The sequence below is a fragment of the Bidens hawaiensis genome, unplaced genomic scaffold (genome assembly GCF_021521415.1).
Source record: "Bidens hawaiensis isolate Kalapana, Puna unplaced genomic scaffold, B.hawaiensis_p1.1 tig00018048_1, whole genome shotgun sequence".
Lineage (NCBI taxonomy): Eukaryota > Viridiplantae > Streptophyta > Magnoliopsida > Asterales > Asteraceae > Bidens > Bidens hawaiensis.
Window position 1 is genome coordinate 110,851 of NW_027492727.1, and position 6,923 is coordinate 117,773.

Sequence of the window (6,923 nt, forward strand, 5' to 3'; positions counted from 1 at the left end):
GGATAGCGATGAAACTAGACTGCTCGTTGAATTGGTGTTGATAGGTTGAACCGGCTATTTGTTCCTACAGATTCAATAGTTCGGCGCGTTTAAAGTAACTTTTGTTTATAATGTATAAGATTATTTATACTTATTTATATATGCGACTTGAACTTTGAGATATCATATGAACAATAGAAATTTTCGTCAATTAATATAACGAATATATTTTTGTTGTATATATGAGTAAAGTAAAATACTCATTTGAAAAGAATTATTACAGTATTATTTTTCCAAACTTTTAATTATGATAGTGTTTATCTGTTGTATAATATTTATATATCTACATTTACGTCTAACTCTGTGCATACGTAGTTGTACGTTGCGCTTCTAATATCACACAATGCTTATTTCATCTTGGTTGTGTACTTTATTGCCAGGTGTCCTGAGTGTTGCTACGTGTCTTTTTATTAAGCCTTTTGGTTCGATGGTGTTTTGACTATTGTACTCTAAATCTCTAATCACAATATTTGATATCTTCTGGCTTTTCCACCGCTTATCGCCATCATCGTGATTTGCCTTTCCACCATCTTCATTCCACGCTATGTCTTCCTTGCCATCGTCATTGTTGCCGGGTTCGACGGTGGTGGTGTGGTGTTGGCGGACGGTGGCGATGGTTACAACTGTTGGTGGCGGCCGGAAGTGGCTACGACACCGTCTTGATGGTCTCTGTTTCGATGATTTCCTGTCGTAGGTATGATTCTTTTACAAGAAGCTTCATTATTATGATTATGAATCCCAATATGATTGATTGTAAATATATAAATCTGGGGTTTTTCTGATGGATGGTTATCTCATGATGGCAGTGGTCTGATTAACTATTTTGCTTCCTGTTCGAATCCTCATGTTCGTCGTTTGACTGTTGCCGGGTTCCATTTAGAAACCCTTGGCGACAGTGGGCTTTGCTTGCTGTCCATTTTAAGGGGGGTCGATTTCCCGATGACTTTTGCTAGAGGTAGTGGGTCTATGTTGGGTGCCCGACGATGTTCGTTAATGAATCTGTCATTTTTCTTTATGGTTTATGGCCGTGATGGTGTTTCGGTTTCTGGCGAGGCAACCTATGTTGCAGCGTGTAGCGGATCTGAGCCTTGGTTAACAACCCTGCTTCAGCTTTTTTAGTTTGGGTTGGGTTACGATGTTTGTTTTGATGTTGCAAAGTTTAGTGTATATTTGATTTGGTTTGACTCCTCTTTGTGTTGTCGTTGATTTAGTGATATATGATTTGCTTTGGCTCTACTTTTGTGTGTTGTCGCTTGGTGTTTATTTTTTTGTATGTGATTTGTTCGTGCAGCCATGTAAATCTCAAAGACGAACTTTGTTCGATCGTTGGGTTTTTGGTTTTCATTATGCATCAGTTTTGGATGATAGGCTATGATGATTACGTATCTGAGCCTCTTTCTGTTGATTCTTGACTATATACAGATCAGTTTTTGTAACACCGCCACTGCAGCGCAATGCGGGTGTGTCAGTTAGATTATATCTGTTTCCATGTTTGCTTATTTGTCACATTAAGCCTCACTAACAAAAATTTCAGGTGATAAGTGACATTTGGTTGCAAGGTTATTGAAGTGTCAATTGAGTTTTGATGTTTTAAACATCAAAAGTTGTTTCCGGTTTTTCAATGCTTAAGAGCTTGAATTTGAATCCATCAATCAATTTATCAAATAAGAATAATCAGTTTGAAATAAGCATAAACTGTTTATAATCTGATGCATTAATAATAATAATAATAATAATAATAATAATACTTTCTTGAGTTTACTTACGCGTTGATTTAGTTGTGGCCTTTGGGCAGATTAATGATTGGTAAACACAAATTTGGTAATGTCGTGCATGCGAGTTATTTCGTGGTGGTTATCATTTGGTAATTGGTAAGTGACGACGTCTAGATTTTCCTAAATACGGATGTCTTTGTTGTATTTAGTCTTGATCAATAGACTAGAGAAATGTAAAAAAATGTGTGTTTATAAACCTTTAAAATAGAATAAATGGTTGTGTTACCAGCAATTTGAATGATATACCTGGTGTTATATTTGACCCATAGCTGGTCAACTTATCAATGTACTTAACCTATCTAATAAACGACAGGCCCGGGAGAAAAAAAGCAAAAGATGCAACGAAGAACATGGATAAGCATTTTTAGGTATGGCATGACTGAAGACATCTAGCAAAGAAGGCATTACTTTTTGGCAAGAGTAGGGCATAAACAATAACTTGGGTATTAGCATGTAGAAGCCCAAGTAACTTGGATATTAACATGTAGCTAGAAGTCAATTGTTTGGATATTATCTACCATTTATCATCATGTAAGACTCAAACATGTAGCATATTAGGAACAATAATATGGACTAAACCTAATTAATATACACGCCCCAACATCTGGTTGGCTGCCCAGGTATGCCGCAACGCGGCGGGTGAGCCAACTAGTTTAAAAATAAAATAATTAAATTAATTATTATCTATTGTATAATATTTAAAAATAAAATAATTAAATTAATTACAACATAATTCGGTTTTAGGTCACATTTTACTAGTTAGGCCCAAGTTTAAAGTAGCCCACTAAGGTTAAATGCACAAAACTTAGTTATATAGATAGATTTTTTTATTCTTCTCAATATAAACTATACTTGTATGAATATCAATGATGGTGTCAATCAAATTACTTAAATGTTGGAAGCGGTGGCGAAGTTTGGAGTAAGACACCGGGGGCGGACTCAAAATGTATACATGATTTCACAAACGGAGGGGGGCGGACTCAAATTTTCGGTCGAAAATGCCTAATTTTACACTACGTATAAAAAAGATTCTGACGAAAATGAGTAAATTTACACTACCACGCAAAAAAACCCGGGGGTAGGGGTGGGTGGGGGGGCACCCCTGGCCCTAACCTTCGCCAGTGATTGGAAAGGTGGTCTAGAAACTCTGGTCTTTGAGACTTTGACCCCTTGAGTGTTCGAGTTTTGCAAATTTGATTAGGGTGAACCGGTAGTCCGGTTAATGGGAACTAATTGAATTAGGAATAAGTTTAAATCTAATTAATGACGGTTCTTTTTTTCTTTCTAGACCAAGCTTATTACTACTAAAATTAATGTCCTTTTTAATTCAAACTTCTAATGGTCCAAAAAACGTACTATTTATTACAACAATTAGACAAACTTATGTTGTTTTATCGTCGTTATATAATTCATGTCTCATGTCTCCTAATTTATAAAATTGGTGGTATAATATATGTGGTGTAATAAAATCTTGCAATAATTTTAGTTATATAAACTAGTGAAGATTTCTATACGTGTTACAAGAAATCTCTATTTATTACAAAGTAAAAAAAAAGTTTATTTAACATGGTAATAGGTTTGATTATATAAAAATGGCCCCACGTAACTAAAGATTAAAGTTGTTACATGCTAAATAAGATATAGAAAAGTGTTTTACAACGATGACAAACAAACTATGTACAATAATAATACGAAATTAGATTCCGTTGGTGTCATTTCAATGACCCGTGAGTGAAGGTACATTGTCGATACCAATCGAATACATCAGTACTAGTACCAGCGTTTTATGGTTTATGGTTTTAATACGAGTTAGTTCAATATCTTTTGGAATTCTTGTATTGCTAGTATCTAACTCATGTTGTATGTCATTACAGATATATCATTCGTTTTTTGTTTTTACTAATTTTCAGTTTAGGTATAAGGTACTAATTTTAATCAACGGATATAATCATGTACTTCAAATACCTGACGACTATATAAACAATATAGATTAAGTTACGGGTTTGAGTTTCACTTGGTAATTAGGACAAGAATTATATTTATATATAGTTGAGCATGTTTATTCAAGTGAAATGAAAGTAACATGCTTTATTGGTAGTACATACATAGTTCAATTTCAAATTTGAAGTGTTTTGAATAATATAACACTTTAAATTAATCTGAATAGTGAATTCTATTCTTTTTAAAATGGATCCAGAAAAAGATTTTGCCAGCATCATATATTGAAAAGTGAAAAGGGATGATCTGAAAGCTTCTAAAACTTTTATCTCATCAAATATAAAAGGGTCAACTCAAGCAAAAAGAAACAAGATCCTGTACCATCAACTTTCCCCATATCTAGGAAGTGTTACTCCATGACATATATTATATATTTTCTTTCCTAACAAAAATCCAAAATAACATTGTTAAGTTATTCAATATTTGCAACTAATTAGTGGTAACTTGTCTTTCTCTATATCCATGACTCCATGAGACTGTGTTCAAAAATTCTAAAAAAGTTAGTACTTATTAATGGTTAGTAAGAGTATATAATTAGTTAACCAACCTTTAAAATTCACACTTTTTTTTGAATCAATAATTGTTTCTGTAAAGTTCAAAAATATTGAATCAAATCTTACAATATGCTAGAATTTAGCTACCCAAATACCTTACTAAATTTTTTACCTAAGATTCTTGTAAAAAAACCAATTATCAAAATTCAATATATTTACACAAATCATAACTAATAATAATAACCAACTTTAATAAAAACTTCAATATTATTTATGAATTCATCCCTTCTTTTCACAAAACCCTAAACACATTAAAGCATTTCCTGTTATTCCCAAAAGTCTTTAATTTGTCATTTTTCTTAACCAATAACTTCTGTTTTTAAACAACATTTACTACACAAGAATATAAAAACACCATGGTAATATAAGAGTTATATATATATATATAAGCCGATAATTTTTCAATATACACAAGATCATAATCAACTTACAAAACCCCCATCTAAACATAAAAATAATAATAATAAGCTTAATAAAAGACATAAAATAACTACTAACTTAACCCAAAAGATGACATACTTCACCAAAAACATCATGAAATCACTAATTTAAGCACTTTAAAGTTTAAACCCTTGCTGCAAACAACCCTACAAACTCCGGATACTGAAAACCATCACCAACCATACTCTCTTGACTCTCACAACACACCGGACCACCCGCAACATAACCATTAACCGCCATACCACTACCAACAAAACCCTGCTCAAACTGATTAAACTGACTGTTCAAAACACCCAAGTTCCCATAATTGTTATTATTATCAAATAACAACCCAAAAGGGTTGTTGAGGCCGTTGGATTCGACCCCAACAACCCTTTTGGAATAGCCAACAGGTTCTTGTACTGAAACTTTCTGTACCGGAACCTGTTGCCTCTTGGTTTTTGGGTAAAACCCTGTTAACACCTCATCCAACAACCCGGAGTGTTGGTCTTGCTCCACTTGGAAAAACTCATTGTAAACCTCGTCTTGTTTCAACACGGCCGTGTTACAACTTTTTGAAACTGACATGGCCGTTTTGGAATATGAAGACGAGAAACTGGAGTTAAAGAAATCATGAAACATATGATTTCGATTTTGGTTATGGTTATAGTTAGGATTATGATTAAGTGTTGACACGTGGAAGTTGTCATAGGGTTGCACGGGTATTGATATCGGTACCGGTAGCGGTTGGGTTTTGTTAAAGGTATATGGGAGTAAAATATTATTATTGTTATTATTATTATTATTATTATTTGGATCAATGATGGGACACGGGTACACAAAGTTGGTACGTGCTTTGGTACCGCGCATGGCCCGCGCGGCGCAGTCGTAAGCAAACGCCGCTTCCTCGGCAGTATCGAAAGTGCCGAGCCAGCGTCGTTCTTTCGACTGCGGGTCGCGAATTTCCGCAGCGTACCGTCCCCAAGGGCGACGACGGACGCCGCGGTATCTCATGACACCGGTTGAGTTGTTGTTGTTGACTCTTTTGTTGGTGGTGGTGTCTGTGGTGGTGGTGGTGTTGGTACGTTTGTTGACGGTGGTGAGGGTGGTGGTTGTGGTGGTGGTGGGTGGTGGAAAGAGGTCAGTTTCCGGTGTGTATCCGGCAAGTCTTCTCATGGCTTCTTCCATTTGTTTTGTTAGGTTAATAATAATAACAATAACAATAATGTTACGATGGAATATGAGGGTGGTATTTATAGGGTGGAGTGAATAGATAGTGTGCATTGATGGGTTGTACTTTGTGTAGTAAAATATATAGGGATGAATATTGTGCATGCATGGGATATGTAAAACTATATATATTTTCTTAGTTATTTATTTTATTGAGAAATTAATGTAATAGTAACTAATTTTTATTTTTTTAGTTGAATAAATACAAATGTTTAAGCATGTTAAAAACTTGGATTGCAAAAAGTAATTGAATTAATATGGAGTTCTAGTCTTACTTGAGACACATAGTGAAGTTTCATTGAGGCCCTAGGTGGCCTCGGACCTCCCCTATTTTTTTGCGCAGTAGTATTAATTTACTTGATTTCTGGCGAAAAATTTTTATACATAGTGTAATTTTAGCCTTTTTCGGCTGAAAATTTGAGTCCGGCACCCTCTCGTTTATGAAATTTTGTATACATTTTGAGTTTGGCCCCCCATTGTCTCAGTCCAAGCTTCACCACTGTTGTGACATGAGTGAAAAAATAGTTGTTTAATAAAAAAATAAAAATATAAAGTATTATCAAAGTTCAAACAACACATAAGTTTTGTTACCTTTACCTATTTAAGTTACTTTAGTTAACTTTTGACCAATCTAATTAAGATGTTGAGTAGCATAAGATTATAAAAGTTTGAATTACACAAAGAAAAAAGTTTAACTGAGCTTAATATAATAGGAATATAATGTTTCCATACTATTATTGTTGGTACATGCCATATTTTTACAGTTGTATCTATAGATATTTAATAATTAGCATCGTCTTGGTATATATACAAATACTTGGTTTAATTAACAGAAAATATTATAATATTCATTTAGACTTATTTATGTGGCTTAAAGTAAGTGTCTACAATCGAGGGGTGAGGTATT